At 42.6% G+C, this 18,403-nt stretch overlaps 1 protein-coding gene across 2 annotated transcripts in view; it reads left to right on the top strand.

The window, feature by feature from the left end:
• tow (target of wingless) overlaps positions 1-18,403 on the top strand; it is a 35,023-nt gene that overhangs the window by 7,839 nt on the left and 8,781 nt on the right. The window lies entirely within an intron of this gene.

Genomic DNA, 18,403 nt, shown 5'->3' with positions numbered 1-18,403 from the left:
TCAGCAGAACATATCCGGTTTTTGCATTATTTTAAGTTTGTTAACCTCTCAGAAAAATCGTAGAAACGATCTGCTCTGCATCTAAGTTGTTTACTATGTGCCACGTGACTAAATTGCAATCGTTGTGATGTATATACGTCTTACATTGAATTTCAAGCAGTCGAGTATTAGCAAACAGGAAATTCCGCTTGTTTATCAAGCAATGCAAATTTTTTCTTAATCGTAAATTGACAACTGTAAAAGATTATTCATAAGATGAATATTTATACGCAGTATTTACCAGGATTTTATTAAAATTTTAACGACTACGATATTTGAAAAACTTCGGTTATGTCGACGTGACTATAGTCATGCCAGTCTTTTCCATCAACCCGACCTTGGGTGCGAGGTACGACGCGGATGTTTATTTCAAGTATTTCCGTCGATCTACTATCAATGTATCATTAATTTCAACGTGAAAATCTCCACCTGTGGCATTCGCATCATACTGTATCGTAATCTGTTAGTCAACACATATCCTATATTTGGAGACAAATTGACGCATAACCTACAACATGTCGGATGTAAATAAACTTTTTCTTTGGCACATAAATTGTATTCCGAGTTTCGATATTTCAAATAACATTGACGGTTCGTTGAACTATCTTATGCTTCCATTTTCAAATCCAGAGAAAGTTGGAAGTTTTCGGTGGTTTGTCGAAGAGCCGCGTGGTAATCCAAACAGTGCGTGACAGCAGCGCTGTGCAGGAAGCATCCTCACCGATCGAGTCGCGTTCGATCTAACCTGACAGCTTGTACAGGCGTCACTTTCCCCTCTGGGGCACGCCCCGCATGCATATCCTGGGAAGGGAAACCGAAGAAAAATGCGTGGCTCGTGACAGCCATGTGACTATACATAGAACGTGATATTGCACGCAGTGGCGTAGGCGCTCGAAAAATATCCGTGGTTTTGTGTGTGCGCCATTTTTGCGTGCGCGTTCGTCGGTATTGACTGACCCATTGAGTTAATAGGATGCAAATGGACAATTTATTTCGAGGATCGTCGCATTCTTCCGAGGATGCTCCACCTTTATTTAGATGTCACCGGCAGGCTGTCTTATTCGCGTTTGCATTTTACCGTTCGGAAACAAAATTTTAAAAAGGGTGTTTCTAGTGATACGTTGATTTTACTAATTAACGATGATTCGCCAAACCGACGCAATGTTTGCGGAATAACCAGCCGCGACGCAGAATATCTGTAATGGCTTTTCTGAAAATCCTATGCACGTATTGTTAAAGACTTATTATTCTGACGAGCCGGAAAGAGGGGGAAAGGGGTAGGGAGATAGTGACCTCGTTTTCTGCGCACAATTTTTGGAATAATAAACCGCGCAGTTTAAAAAGTGCGCAACGTAGATAACAGCGAGATATTTGACGATATCTCTTTGTTATCGGCTAATAAAAATCTTTATTATACGTAAAATCGTTCTTATCTGCTAATGCCACCCGTTTTGTGTGGTTTTGTGCATGGCTCCTCGCGCAATGTAATTAAAGATGATTAATCGGCGCGATTAAGATGCCGGGTGCCTAAAATCATGGCAATTCGGTTACATACTTTTGTTTATCTAACGATCGATTTTAAGCCGGTGAATGTTTATTCTCGTGTTCGCCGATATTGAAAGTGTAATCAGCGGAATAGCGCGTAGTATTCTCGGAAATCCTTCGGAAGCCATTGATTCAGCGCCATTAAAAGTTTTTGTATACGTAATAATTATTTATTTGTCTCGTCAGTTGGGAAGTCGAAAATATGACATAGATGTGCGCGTTACAATAATATTCGCAGTGTTTGCCTTCGTCGTTAGTTTGCACGTTATAATAAGTCCAGAGGTTAACTCTCGAAAGGTATATTATATTTAATCACTTTGTTAACGCTTAATATATAAAAACATCGTTAGCCTTGAGTCTTTAAACTACAATTTATAAGATTCGAAACCAAAAGTATAAAGGAAAGCATTCGCAAAAGCGTACGAAAAATGGCGCGAACGTACAAGCCATTTCAAATTTCGCGCGCGCAGCTGGAGGAACCGTTGAGCCACCATTTTCGAACCGCGTTGTGTCAACTATTTTAAAATGTCATGGAGCTCTTCCTGTCACTTGAATAGTATTAATTTACATGTACTTCCCTCTTTTCCTTTCTTTTCTTTGTCAGATGCCTCCTCAAAGTTTAATTCTTATGGTTTAAAAGTAAGGTTAAGAAAGAAGAGAATTTATAATGGCGTATGAAAAATGGCGCGAACGTAAGGTCGTTTCAAATTTCGCGCCCACGATTAGTAAACCTTTCAGCCATTATTTTCGAAACGTCCTGTATCAACTGCTTCAGAATACTGTAGATCTCTTGCTATCGATTAGAGAGTATCGATTTACGTATATTTCCCCCTTTCTTTCTTTTTTTCCTTTTTATTTGTCAATTGCGAGTATATATGTTTGCGATATCTATTTTTAATACGGTCGCGCGTTTTAATGGCGTTTTATTATCGATTTTAATGTCGTTTTCCTAGTTGAAAGAACTCGATTAGTGGACACTGAACGTGATATTGCACGCAGTGGCGTAGGCGCTCGAAAAATATCCGTGGTTTTGTGTGTGCGCCATTTTTGCGTGCGCGTTCGTCGGTATTGACTGACCCATTGAGTTAATAGGATGCAAATGGACAATTTATTTCGAGGATCGTCGCATTCTTCCGAGGATGCTCCACCTTTATTTAGATGTCACCGGCAGGCTGTCTTATTCGCGTTTGCATTTTACCGTTCGGAAACAAAATTTTAAAAAGGGTGTTTCTAGTGATACGTTGATTTTACTAATTAACGATGATTCGCCAAACCGACGCAATGTTTGCGGAATAACCAGCCGCGACGCAGAATATCTGTAATGGCTTTTCTGAAAATCCTATGCACGTATTGTTAAAGACTTATTATTCTGACGAGCCGGAAAGAGGGGGAAAGGGGTAGGGAGATAGTGACCTCGTTTTCTGCGCACAATTTTTGGAATAATAAACCGCGCAGTTTAAAAAGTGCGCAACGTAGATAACAGCGAGATATTTGACGATATCTCTTTGTTATCGGCTAATAAAAATCTTTATTATACGTAAAATCGTTCTTATCTGCTAATGCCACCCGTTTTGTGTGGTTTTGTGCATGGCTCCTCGCGCAATGTAATTAAAGATGATTAATCGGCGCGATTAAGATGCCGGGTGCCTAAAATCATGGCAATTCGGTTACATACTTTTGTTTATCTAACGATCGATTTTAAGCCGGTGAATGTTTATTCTCGTGTTCGCCGATATTGAAAGTGTAATCAGCGGAATAGCGCGTAGTATTCTCGGAAATCCTTCGGAAGCCATTGATTCAGCGCCATTAAAAGTTTTTGTATACGTAATAATTATTTATTTGTCTCGTCAGTTGGGAAGTCGAAAATATGACATAGATGTGCGCGTTACAATAATATTCGCAGTGTTTGCCTTCGTCGTTAGTTTGCACGTTATAATAAGTCCAGAGGTTAACTCTCGAAAGGTATATTATATTTAATCACTTTGTTAACGCTTAATATATAAAAACATCGTTAGCCTTGAGTCTTTAAACTACAATTTATAAGATTCGAAACCAAAAGTATAAAGGAAAGCATTCGCAAAAGCGTACGAAAAATGGCGCGAACGTACAAGCCATTTCAAATTTCGCGCGCGCAGCTGGAGGAACCGTTGAGCCACCATTTTCGAACCGCGTTGTGTCAACTATTTTAAAATGTCATGGAGCTCTTCCTGTCACTTGAATAGTATTAATTTACATGTACTTCCCTCTTTTCCTTTCTTTTCTTTGTCAGATGCCTCCTCAAAGTTTAATTCTTATGGTTTAAAAGTAAGGTTAAGAAAGAAGAGAATTTATAATGGCGTATGAAAAATGGCGCGAACGTAAGGTCGTTTCAAATTTCGCGCCCACGATTAGTAAACCTTTCAGCCATTATTTTCGAAACGTCCTGTATCAACTGCTTCAGAATACTGTAGATCTCTTGCTATCGATTAGAGAGTATCGATTTACGTATATTTCCCCCTTTCTTTCTTTTTTTCCTTTTTATTTGTCAATTGCGAGTATATATGTTTGCGATATCTATTTTTAATACGGTCGCGCGTTTTAATGGCGTTTTATTATCGATTTTAATGTCGTTTTCCTAGTTGAAAGAACTCGATTAGTGGACACGCCCACGCGAAAACATTCGTGAAACATTTCAGACAGCCGACAAAAATGCAAGATCCTTGAGACTACCTGTAGTTCTGTAAAAAAATCTCGTGCTGTCTCCGCGGTATCGCTTTTCGTGGTCTCGCAAACGCGGTGTCATAAAACGGTGGACGTTTCACCATATTGGAATACGAGTTGCTACTTGGAAAAAAAGTTCTTTTCCTGTTTTCATAGAATGAACGCGTCTTTCGTTTCGCAGAGGCACAGGGGCTGTTTCCTGACAGAGTCTTTCTTCTCCTTTTTCTTTTTTTTTCCTTTTTCCGTTCCAATTCCCCTGAGTTATTTGCTCCATATTTTCTCAAAAGATGGTAGGATAACATCTCGAATCACTTGTTGTATCCCCGGGTCAAACGCTTAATGTAATTGAACGTACAGTTAGAACTGTGTCCCGTCCCGGACGAATTCTTTCATACAAGAAAAAGTTCTCGAGCGTTCTTTCCCTGATTGTCGAACTTTCGAGGAAAATCTTGGTCGTGGAAAAATTTGTCTCAGTCCGAGGAACGATCAGAGCTTTGCGATAAGCGTGGCTCGTGTTTATTTTAGCGAGCATTCGCCTGCAATCAGGGGAATCCGTCTTTATCACGGATGTCTCGAGCGAATTGGCTGATAGATTTCAGACGTAACTGTATTCTTTTCACGATATGCCTCGTGCAATCGTATTTATAACACATGTTGCATGCATCTGTTAGCGTTGCACCGCACAAGAAATCGATATATTTCAATTTGGTTAATAATGGTAATCGTCGGCGCGGAGATGGGGTACATGATAAATTTCAATTAAGAGGAAGGTTTGTTTCGAACGTCCGAGTGTTCCGGTTTTCACGAAGGGATCTCGTGGACATGTGAAAGAAAGAGAAGGAGAATACGAGAGACAGAGAAAGAGGTTTCTATCCTTTACCGTGGCGGTCTTTCCTCGTCGTCTAGACTATTACGTTTCCCCGAAGAAATTGCCTGGCGCCTTAATAGAAGTTGCGGAGACCAGCGTCGTTCCTCTCGTTTATTTTACTTATATAGAAAGAGAGCCGGCTGAGCACTGGAATCGCTATCAATCGTCGTCCAAGTATTGATTTCCACGGAAACCAGTTACACCGCGGTAATTCGAACTCGCAACTCATATCCGTATGGTACCATTCGCTGTACCCCGACGTGCTTTTTCTCCTCGCCGTTGTAAATATCTCTCGGCCAAGCATATCGTTCCCTTCCGTTGTCTGTTGCTCCCATGACCGACGATTAATGATCGCTACTGCGCCATTGGGTCCGTCTGACAGTCTCTAAAAGGACACGGTACCGCGTTAATGCCACTTATTGTTACCCTCCAAGTTCCACGGTTCGAAAAGAGCGCCTGAACGCCTGTCGGCTCGCTAAATTTCGACATTGACGAACCTCAAGATTGCGCAATTGGTCGTGAAATATAGATAATATTACGAGATAATGTATCTTTCGAACGTGAGCAGCAACAACGCGGATGGATGTAACGGAAGGGACCTGGAGGTTTTCGTATGGAGATCGTAATTTACCTAGTGTATGAAAGAAACAGGTTATTCCAAGGGAATTTAAATATCAATAGACAACATTGAATGCACATTCGGAAGTGTAGCTGAACAGTTGCTCGAGATAATGCATCTGTCAAGGGAACGATTGGTTGAGAAGAGAAAAGCGAGCTATCGAATATTGATAAATGATCCGCTACCTCTTCATAGGAATCGCACGTTCGAGGTAGTTAACAGATCGATCTTTGACGCGGGCTATGAATTATTTATGATCTTATGCGTGCCTGCGTGTAACTACGCATATACGTGTCAGCTCTTCTTTCGTATTCGGCCGATACTCGCGAGAGTACGTGGTAATAACGGCTCCGAGTTTCGTGTGCACGACAGGAAACCTACCAATGGACTCTCATCAACTTGGCCCAAAAAGAAGTTCGGTTCCCAGCGGCGAGATAAAAAGGAATACAAGCGAAGGACAGATAGCATAGTATCGAGGTCAATTTTGGTCCCCTCCGTAATAAAGCTAAATCCCCGATCGAGCGAGCATTGTTTCCAGTTTTGACGATATCGATCCAAGGAATTAGTCGTTTTCATCCTCTTTCGGGTCTCCAAGTAGAACGTTGCCCTCGTCGCTCCGTTGTAAATCAATGGACTCGCGGTTTCATCGCGGGTCATGTTCCTTAAGATAGCCGCACACTCGGTCAAATTGAATCCGCAGGGACCAAATTGAATCGAATCGAAAGCAATTTGCACCTTATAACCGGCACGCTTTTACCATTTCCGTGTTTCCTCGTATTCGGTGTAATCCAATCAATTCGATTCGCTCCAAAAAGCTTATTTTCTGCCTCTCAGTTATTCGAGATTAACTAGAACTAGTGACCTGTAGCGCGTAACTAAATATACCATAAACAGATAATAATAATTGAAGTGGCACGATGAACGTAAATAGGTATTTATTATTATATTTCTATTTGAACAACGGTCAAAATCGAGTTTGCTAAAGTATATGCGCGTTTACAATGACGGACCCAGAAACTTCTCAAAATTTCTATCCGACATTATAACTTAGGTAATTAAATTATTAGTTATTTATGCGTTATAATGAAATCGGAATAATTACAAATAAAATATACGACGTAATATTTATTAAAATAATTCTTTCGTTAGGGGGGACTTAATCGCCCCATAACTCCCCGTTGAATTCGCCACTGCCCTGTTGCTCTTGGTAATTCTAGTGTTGATGGAATCTACCTTACCATCTAAACGGCTAGAACATTACAGGTTAGGTTTTTTGTAAGTAACAGAATCATATACATCATCGATAAATCGTGATAACTTTGAAACAACTGTCGTGTGCAATTAAACGTATCGCTCTGCGAAGTCTAGGCAACAAGGTGCTTTCAACACGACTCTCAGAAATATAAGTCGTAGTGTGATTGAACGATTCGGACGAATGTCACCTGAGGCCGGGATACACACGCGTTTGCCCGAGGACGAACACTCCAATGAATAGAAAGTCCCGTCCTATATTTGGCTCCATCTGCTGCCAAGACGCATTAACGGCAGACGTATATACGGGGTGAATCAACTAGTGGCGGTCCACGGTTCGATTTTCTATCGAGTTGGTCGCACTCGTACATCAAGAATCGAATTTCACTGATATTTTTAGCGGGGGCGCGCGAGATTCCGAGCAACGGATAAATATTCGTGCATATATTGTTGATGCGATTCAATATTTTACGAATATGATCGAATTGTATTTTTCCGAGGACATTCGTGTATTAAATATCCCTCGATACATATTGGATTCCGTTTTAATCCATCGAGATCACTCGCGCGTAGTTCATGCGTTGTCAGGGTATCCATGATTATATTATGCAGCGCCGCTCTTAGAGATCGCGATGCCCCGAGTTTCATCGTGGTTTCACGTTTTATAAAACGTGGTATGAAAACTTTTATTTTTTATTATCATATAATTGGAGCAACCCACAGTTACGCGGTCTTGGACATTACGATTACTTTGATTTAATTTTTACGAAATGCAGACGTAACTGACAAGTAGCGGCTCGCTTAAACGCGGAGCCCGGGGCAAGTGTCCTGATCAACCGGTATTAATAACGATACTGATCTCTCGTGGTAATTTGGGCTCGTTATTTGTTGATCCGTTGGAAAATTCATAAGCGATCTGTCGGTGGGAAAATAAATGACCCGGTAAACCTTATACGATTCGCTAAAATTAACGCGCGTAAATTTTTTTCCCGTTAGAAAAGGGATGAATCTAACTCTAGGTGAAACATGCACTCTCTTCCTCTCTACCTATGTGTGTGATTAAAAGCTTCTCATACAGGATTTTATCGAATTAAATTATCGAAAGATGCGGTTCGTATCGATCATTTGCATGACCTTGTTCACTTTATCGGTGACCCATTTAATTATACCAGCTTGTACCGATTGGCCTTCCCGTCAGCTTTTTTTTTTCAAATATACCGCGCATTAAAATTCATCGCGATACACATTTCACAGTGTTCAAGCTGATTACGCGTTTATTTATAATGTTTTATCGTACTTCACCCACAATCATTTCGCCAGTCGTTGATTAAATATTACATTGGTTTAATATAATGCTGCGTTCGTTATTCAGCTTTATTGCCCGGCCGTGGCGTTATTATTTAGTTACTAAACGCATGAAACCTACCGTGCGCCATAATGCTATTGAGTCGATCCGAGGATTATAATAACATAGGATAAAGGTGACAAAACGGCTATACCGAAGGGAACAAAAGGAAAGCGATCAGGTTAAATATCGACGCAAATAACAAAGCTCTTGAATCTTGCCCGATGCGAAAAAATTACGTTTCTCGGAGCATTAAAAGACAATCGATGCAACTATGTATCGATCATTACGGAAAAGAAACCTTAGGTCGTTGACCTTTCTCGTTGCTTCCGATGTATCGGACATGATCGAGAAGTGTTGTAATAGACTATCTTTCAACCGGTACTCGTGCGTAATTTCCGTCCGAACCAAAGAACCGCCGCTCGTAAACGAGCAAATAAACATCGACCCGCACGGTCGATTTATATTCACGTCTGGCCGACAACGATCGGGAACGTTGCCCGGGAGTGCAAGACCGCGCGAAAAATTAGTATTCGTCGCGGTATCGACGTGTTACGGAGCGAACTGAAGCATTGAGTAATCGCATTCCCGGCGACCAGTCGACGCGTTATTATTGGAATTCCACGTTACGGATGTCGACGACGCGCGCGATCGACCGAATGAAACGGTCTATTGTCTTCCGAGTAACGAATCGGCCGCGGTTCGATTCGCCTTGACTCGAGCACGTTCGGTTTACTTCGGCTGAGTCCGCCTACACTCGGCTCCTTTCGGCTCGATTCGACAGTGGCGAACGAACGTTAAATCAACCCGCTCCGCCAGGATCGGTTACGGTCGTCGCGTGCACCAGCGTCCAACTGGATAGTATAAAGCACGTGGAGCGTTTTAATGAGTCGCGATACCTGCTGTGATAACGATTCAATGCTGCCGTTAAACACAGACGATCGTTGAAAAGCGATTACCGGTATTTATGGAATATAGAGACAAGTGTTTAATTTTCTCGTTGATATTTCCGCGAAATAGCTGGCCCGCTTTTCGAACATAACCTAGCAGTGCGTTGGGTGAAACGGGAGTAACGGAAATGACGAATGGATCTTTTTTCGTCCCAGAGTTTGACGAATTGTACAAAACGCGAATACCGTTTTGATTTTTGGCAAGAGTTTATCTACCTATGCGAAATGTGACGCGCTTAAGTTTTTGGTCGATGGTTACTGTCTTAATGCCAATACGGTATACACACGAAAGCACAAGGTGCAATAGCTGAGCGGCACACGGGAAGTTTCGATGTTTCGTTGGAATATGCGATACATGTTTACGACTAACCTCGTACGTTTTATGCATACGATTACGTTCATCTAACGTTTTTTCTTTTTTCTTACCCAGATAAAACCTTGGCAAGTGGGAGCTATGATTTACACGGACGAAAAATGTAAAGAATGCTATAAATTTCTCGGTATGTTAAGATGATCAGTCGGACGATATTGGCACATCACAGGTGGGGTTCCGAATAAAATTCAATTTACATGCGATATCGCGTGCATGCACTTAGGTATACGCACAATATGAATCTATTAAGTGCGGGTCGAACCCATCGAATTACAGCGTGCGTCACCCACATAGTTATGAATAATGTATGGTTCAATGGCGGAACGTTCCAGGCCGGAAGCTTTAACCTTCCCCTAAAATATACTCCAGATATATACCAAGTGACCTGTCGTCACAAAGAATCTGCACGAAGAAGAAATTGAATTAAGTCCCTTCCTTTTGCATCTTTATATTTTTTTTTATTTTTCTTTTCTTTCATCTGTTCAATTATCTTTCAGTTCGTCTCGAGCGTGAATTTAGGAGTGACTTCCACGGAGAACGAAATCTCCAGATCAAAGGATGAACCGATGGTTGCATTTGCATGGAGGGTTTTCTAGGTGCTCGGTAGGAATTACGGTATCGTCGAATCACGATGCAGCAAACGACCAAGAGGTCATTTCCTTCGACGACAGCTGTTCGACATTTGCTTTCAACTTGTAAGCGAAGAACTGATCGGCTGCCCTCAAATATTTAGAGGATTGATCGTGGCGCGAATACTTGCCAGGGAGTGCTGCGTGTGAGTCCCGACGCAGCTGTTGGCAAGAAGTCGTGGAACGAAAAGCTTCTTTCCGCTGTGTGACACCTTGGAATTATTTTTCCATCTTCTTCCATGATGCACGCCAATCTTCCTTCGCTCTCGGGCTTTCTATTCGATACGAAATATTGCAAATTTTCGATTGTCAAGGTCTTTCCGTACATTTGGAAGACATCCCGACCTCAAATAGATGCAGCTGCAGCATGACAAACCGTTCGATCATCGTTATATACTTAATCATCACGGTCACGAGTATAAACGTGAAAAAGTGACTAATTCTACGCGTTATCCTGACATCGTTAATATAGAAGGTTCGCGATAATAATCCTCGTTCGTTTATCAAGAATTCTACATATATTTGCGAAATCTTCTTTCACGAATCAGCTGCAACTCGGCAAACCGTTTGTCCATGGTTATATAATCGATTGTTAAAGCTACTACGATGATAAAGGTGAAAAACACAATGACTAATTCTACGTGTCATCTCAGCATCGCGAGTACAGACGGTTGGCGATAAAAATCGGCGCTAATCCCGAGGATATATTTATTGCGTGCAAAAGCTGAAACGTTAAATAGTTACACAGACGAGCAAGGCGTAGAATAAATATTTAAATAGTACGAGATCATTGGAAATACGAGGCTCTCGCTCTCTTTCCTCTTATTTTTACCGGTGGCCTTCGTGATTCCGTATCCCCTTCGCGGGCCCAAGGTGAATGCGTTGCTCTCAGGTTTACGCTCGCTTGCTTCTTCCATCGTGTTTCTGTATTACGTTAATCGTTCGTGAGCAACAACCGTCTTCCGGCAATAGTCCAACACGATTCCGTCATTTCGCAACCGGTTAGATTATGCTCCTCGCATCTAGCCTCTAGGCTGAAGTTCCTCTCGGAATTTGGGTCAGGAAGCAAGCCTCTGTCTCGTAGCAGTTCAGCGATTCAGGTGAACAACATTGTAAACGTTGGTTCGAGACACAGCGAGGTCGTAAATTGTCGTAACTTAATGGCGGTCTCGGTTGAAGCTGAAATGGCACCACTGATGTCTCCGACACTCGGCGCTATTTGTACTCTGTAGCTGCAGCTATTCCACGTCGAACCTACCGTGGTCTAAACCTTTCCAAAGTCTCTAGACGCTTTTGATCATGGCGAAAATTCGCGGAAGGTTGAAATTCCTAAAGTCAAGAATTTGACAACGAAAAAGATCTTATTTCTCCGTTATTGCTAGTAACAACCTCCATTTTACGTTCCTTTGTTTGCTATGAACGGTCATTTGACCAGCTTTTGTAGATTTAAGGAGAAGTAAAGTAGCAAAAATTAAGCAGTAGAACTGCTGGCCCGTAATACGTGCCTAATTGTGGCATATCGAAAATAATTAGGTGTACGTAATTGTTCAGGCAGTTTCTATGCGAGGAAAAATGAACGTTAATTTTGCCAGAAGCAGTTATGCGCTTTAAATAATCGCTAAAGCGTGAAGCCTGAAACTAATCGCTTCGACTGATTTGGTAGTTCTAGTGCTAACTTTCAATTTGAACTTACTTCATTAACTACCGGTTACTGCCAATTTAGTACCAGTAAATTCTGTTTAGTACTTGGAGCAACTAAAAGAACCTGTGCTCTTCGTAAACCATTATCGACAGACACTCGGGGATGGAAGAACTCATGTCAAATAGACACTGCACGACATTTATTGACGCTCGAGCACTTTATCTCTTCGAAATATCTTAAGTCTCTGTTTCGGAAGTCGCAACAGTCGTACTTTAGCACTTGACTGGTTTTATGACCTCCACTATTTCTCGAACCAATTACAATTCCATTATATCTTTATTAGCAGTTGCAACCTAATTCTTACATTCTCCTTATCTTTTCTTCTGTTACCACTAAATAATTTTATTTAGCACCCACTCGTTCGGGTGATTTCGTATTTCTGTGATCACGATCGATCGTTAATCTACGTAAATCGAGATATTTAAAAACGAAGACTGATCCGACTATATTTCGCGAACTCCTTCGTCCATCGATTTTATACTTTTCGAGAACGTGGAATCACGGGAGAAGATGGAAAGTTTCGACTTCTCGAAACTTTTTCGAGTCTCGAGGAGTTTCGAGAAACCCACTGCCGATTGTTACGCTGCTCTCTGTAACTTTATGAATCTTCCATGACGAAAGATTATCTACCGTAGCGATCTTGAAATATAGTTTCCGTTCTTCCGAACGTACCCCATGGACAATTTTGCTTCCGTTCGTGAGCGATGCGTTCTCGAGTGCCAGCGAGGCCACCATGATTCGCATCATCGACCTCAAATTTTTTCCACCTCGAGGATTCGTCATTTCACCTTGACGCTGTCTGATCAACCGGTGGATCAACGTCCTTCTAAGCCATCAGCTTTGAACAGCGATCAGGATGTTTCCTTATTACAGGCATAAATCTCTAGGCTCATACCTGAAGCATTCGAATCTTTATTCGTGATTCCGTTTCCATGAAAGTCGAGTACGAAAGGAATTCTACTCTATCTATGATTAACGCTGTAGCCGACACACTGGCGGCCATTGTATCACCCGGAGTGTCTTTGTCGCAATTAATCTCTTAATCTGCGATAATTTCGAATCGCGGAATGTTGGCTATATTCAAGCAAAGCATACGCGACTTAAACCACTTTTGCTACTACCGATGCATTCTCGTTACTGGGACTAAAAAATTACAGATGTCGTTACGGAGTAAGCGGCCATATTGGAAGTATAACGGCCATGTTGGAAAAGGAAATTCAAACCATCGGTAAAGAGAATTCGCGTTATCAGTCGCGAATGAGTTAAGCACGTGATGCATTTATCGGAAGGCGAGTGGTCCATTTCGTTAATCGACGAACTGGTACAGGTTCTTTGATGTCCCCCGCAATAGATTTCGGTCGTAACATCGGGCCACTCGGAACAGAGGGTAACAGAGAGAGAGAGAGAGAATGGACGGAATAGCGGGTGCACATCGCGTCGAAGGTGAACTAATTGCGTCGTAGTTAATTATGCCTCTGGTTGATTACGTGCAAGTTTATCGTGCACCAGCGATCTCGGTCCGACCTGGGGCCGCTCAAAGCGTCGCCTTTCATCGACGTTATATTATTAACCTTGTTAATCGCTTCCCATACTCTCGTGGAAGGAAGAAACGTCGTTTATTTCTCGTTTCTTCCTTTTCTCTGTTTCTCGCCCCACCCTCTACGTCTTCTTTATTTCCCCGGCTATTGATAAGGACTGAGCAATGCGCGTTTGAATGGCCCGTTTATTTTAAACCAGACAATAGAACTCTCAGCCCAGCTGGGGCGGTGGCGAAAGGAAGCTGGCGTGGAGAACGCTCCGGATCGGAGAGATTGCAGCAAAAGCGATCCTGCGCGAGTCCGTTTCTTCGCCAAACAATCGAACGTTTTCTCCAACTTCGTTTATCGATCGCTTATTAAAAAATTATCGCTAGGAGAAAGAGCGTTTCGAGCGTTCCGAGCGTTCCGAGCGAGGAGAGCGATGAACGGAGTAATTGGAGTCGGCTGGTATGTCGATATCTCGAAAGGTGGACGTGGATCTTACTTTCGTTTCTCATATTTGAACGATTTTATCGAAACGGATAATACAGCACGATTCGACGCGATACCGTGCAATTCTCTGAACCATGGTGCAGCATGAGCACGATAAATGGATCATTTTCGCGGAATATTTTCGAAATATTCAAACTTTTATCAGTTATCTATCGATTTGTTAATCAAAGAGTCGAAACCTTTCTTCGTTACAGTTGCTTATCTCACCATTGTTTTTCTTCTTTTTCTTTTTTGCGTCATCCGTGCAAAGTTGCGCTTATCTGATACTAGAGGATTAACCGTTTGATCGATGGGTTCCCGCAACAAATTTTCAACCTTGATTATAAAATCACAGATTAATCGGTTTATCTCGGAACTTGCTGATTTGCTTTTTCGGAAAGACCTTCGTTGTCGGTGCTACCTTGCCTCGGAACAATGGGAATGCCGGCCGAAGAAACGTTTGAATTTTATATACGATTATGAAGCAACTTTTCAAGGCGAAAGTTGATAATTCGATTAGTCGACATTCAGCTTCTAAGATAGTACACCGCTGATAATGCTCTCATCGGATATTCCAGGCATTCGTACTTGTAGATAAATTTACGTTTTCGCGTTTTTAAGTGACTTTGAGTATCTTGAAATATTTTCAAATATTTTCGCGGAGAAAAAGTGGAAAGGAAATATTTTCCAGATCTGGTCGAGTCACGAAGTACGGTACGAATAGTCACGCAAATTAGCCAGGTAAATATCCATTACCTTAAAATGGAAATTATATTAGAATCATGAATATTAGGTTGGCTAAAAAGTAACTTTGATATTCTTAATATAAAATAATAATCGTTTTCTTTGGGACAAGAAACTTTTGTTTTGTTCAATTTTGATCCATAACTTTACGAACAAGAAAATATTATTTTTATTTAAAAAGTTTTTTTTGCTCATTTATTTATGTATATATTAATTTTCTTAGCTTTAATCCGTGTTAAATAAAATTTCGGTAAGTTTTTATTCGATGACTGTATGGAAAGACGTATTGGGACGCGAGTTGCGATAGCAGCGTAATGGAACCGGACGTGAAGAATAATTACCAATCGATTGCCGATGCCTGGGTCGCGTTTTCTCGTGATCCTGCGCTGCTCGAGAGGAAATGAAAGACCGAGGTGGAACAAATGAGCCGCCACTAAGTTTTGCAAAACGAGCCGAGTAGGCGGGGATGTCCGTGGAGAAAAATCGAGGCACTCCTACTTGTTCGAAAATCAATTCCCCGCTTCCTACTGCTCGTTAAACTGACATAATCGAATCGATGGCACCGCGTACCCTGGCGACCATCGTTTCACGATCATTTTCACGCGAGAATTTCGAACGAACAATTTTTAATCGAATTTCGTTTCTCTCGAATCGATCGGTGGACCGTGCATCGGCTGCAGCATCGTGGAACAAGTTTGTTCAACTTTCGATCATGCTCGATTTAATTAACCTGAATTTACGATGCAGTGGATGGCATTTGAACGACCTCGAGAGGTCGAAGCGTTTACACGCGATACGACCAGTTTCCTTGCGAAATTTCCCTCTCCGAAATGTAGATCCTCTCGTCCGCCCGACCACGCTCTCGTCTGTCCTCAGTTTTGCCACGATAGATCTAAAAATTCTTTTTGACCTCGATAAATCACGAAGGAAACTCCCTGAAGGGCGCTTAGACCAATTATAAGTTCCCAAAGCCTTCGAAACAGCGTTCAAATACAACTTATTCGATTCGAACTTCTAGACTCTGCTCTTCCACACCGTTCCTTTTCGTCTAACCTTCGTGCTCCTGGTTTAAATAGTTTAACACCTTTATAATTAGACGTCGAAGGTCTTTTTCTATCAAATGGAACATCGTAACGTCTCACCCAGGTTTATCAGCTCGTAACATCTGCAGACTCGGTGCGAAGAAAATGATCGATGAAAGACACCTCTGGAGTGTAATTCAGCCATGTTCAGCGGAGAACCGATACAAGATTGGTTTCGAATTTTCGCATTTTCCAATTTTACAATATTTTACTTAATATTCGTGACCTCGGCTTGGATAGCTTGACACCTTTACAGTTAAATGCCAAAGACACCACGACGTCTGACCTAGGTTTATCAGCTCGTGACACCTGCGAACTTGTCACGGGGAGAATAATCGGTGACAAATAGCTCTAGACACGATTTAGCCACAGGTTCGGTGTGTGTAACCACAGATCACCGAGTTCTGTACCATTTTCTTTCACCTAACCTTTATCTCTTGGGCAGTTTGTCACCTTTATAATTAACCGTTGAAGGTCTCTTCCTATTAAACGAGACACAGCAACGTCTCACCCAGGTTAATCAGCTCGTGACACCTGCAGGCTGCGAAGAAAACGGTCGATGAGAAATCGCAGCTAGAACATAATGGCGGACTCGGCCACACGTTCATCGTAGACGTGACGCAAGAATATTACGCGTCCGCGTCTAGGCTGCACATCGTTCCTAAATTTATCGAGAAGCCCGATAGCCACAAAGTGGGCCACGCTCTCGGGAGTAACCGATGACCACGTACTATATCATCGGGAACGCTCTTGCGACCTTACGCGTAGATATATTTAAGCAGTCGTGTGTTGGAATATTCTGCACACGCAAAGCATGACGCGAAGTTACATGCGTCAACACTCTGGCCGCCACTAAATATAGGTGATTCCAGTGTGCGCCAGCATCGTGACGAACGTCTGTTTTCTCAGCAGATCCGCCAAAACGGACGTTCTTCGCCGTCTTCCTCCTTCTTCCACTCCATCTCCCATTATGGTCATTTAACCGAGAACACGCGACTCGAGGGAAACGTTCCGGCAAAATTGAAACGAAGCTTGGTTTTCAGGATCCGCGCGGAGCACACGATGTTCCAATTCGGTGATGAACAGCGTGGAAGAGCCTCTGCTCTGTGACGATGTTAAAGGTGTTAGAGAATGGCGGCAAAAGTGTCCCGTTTTTCTCGTCTTTCATGTTCGACGAGCAGCGAACGTAAGCGAGGCATAGGTTTTCCACGACGAAGCCTCGTTACCTAATGTACGCTCGGCACACGGTATGCATCTACTTCGAAGTACGTGACTATGTACACGTCGTGTACCCACACGTCATATACACGGGTGACACAGTTCCTCGTGAGCCTACGTGGTTCCGTCTGCCGTATTATTTCTTTTATCAACTAATTACAAGGCAGGAGCATTACACCCTGCTGCCGTGGAGGTTTTCTAACGAGCTAGGCTCCTCTACCCTTTGATCACTCGTTCGATTCGCTCGAGCCTGATACAGAATCGATCTTTATTGCGAGATTCAGCATTCCGTAAATAGACTGGACCCGGTCTATCGTTGTTCTGGCTACATCCACGCTACCTCGAGGTATAAATTCGCCAAACTCTGGGTAGCGTCTTCTGTCCAAGTGGCAGAGTACTTCGTAGCTTGGCTGCATAGGTGTTTAGAACTCTGGTCGAGGAAACAAATCATACTTCTCCGTTTCTACCATCGCCAGCTTATTCAACCACGTTCTTGGCTATGTTGCGTTCGACTCTTCGAATCTACGTCACTGATAGTCGTGACCCTGTTTCGTTGCTCGTGGTTTCGATCAATTGGCTCTCGAGCGATTTAGTGAAAACCATCATTTTTTATCGTTCCCACAGTTTACGAGAATTCCCCGTAAAAGCGTACGCCGCCATTGGTAACGTGCTGCACACGTGTAAGCGTTGGCGAACCTTCTGGCGCCCCTACTTTTATGGACTGGATCGCGGGATCGTCTGTGCATAGCATATTTCACGATGCTTCGTAGATCATTGTTTGTTGATTAAACCCGAAATATTCTCTGTTCGATTACCGCACGTACGGTGTACTCTTGAAGGAATGCATGAGCTACGTGCGCACAGGATATCGCGAGGTCTGGCGTTTGATTATCCGACAGCGGAATCCCGGAAGTTTCGAGCGGAAGTCGGATCTCTTCCGAGAAATTAGAGATCGAGTGGTGGAAGGATGATTTTCGAGGAGTTATGAGGCCTGCAGAGCGTGTTATCAGAGGTTACCACGATCCCATTGCTCTTCGTGTCGACCAGATTCCACGAGACTGGTCGACTCTGCGCGCCTCCTCGTGCTCGCGTCCTCGACATATTTATCGCGCTACAGAAACGCTCGCGCAGCGGAGAAAAGAGATGACGCTGATCACTGGAATGCACGATAAGTCTCGTTTCTCATGTCGGCAAGGTAATCGGTGAGTTATGAAACCTATTATAAAGTTTACGCGTTCCCGAGGTCTTTGATCCTCCACTTCCGGCCTCTCTTGGTCGCCTTCGATCCCACACTTCTCAGGGACAGTGTTCCATTGAATAGCGTCTTCG

This window comes from Eufriesea mexicana, unplaced genomic scaffold (genome assembly GCF_001483705.2).
Source record: "Eufriesea mexicana isolate 0111107269 unplaced genomic scaffold, ASM148370v2 scaffold58, whole genome shotgun sequence".
NCBI lineage: Eukaryota > Metazoa > Arthropoda > Insecta > Hymenoptera > Apidae > Eufriesea > Eufriesea mexicana.
This window is presented reverse-complemented; position numbering and strand designations above follow the sequence as displayed.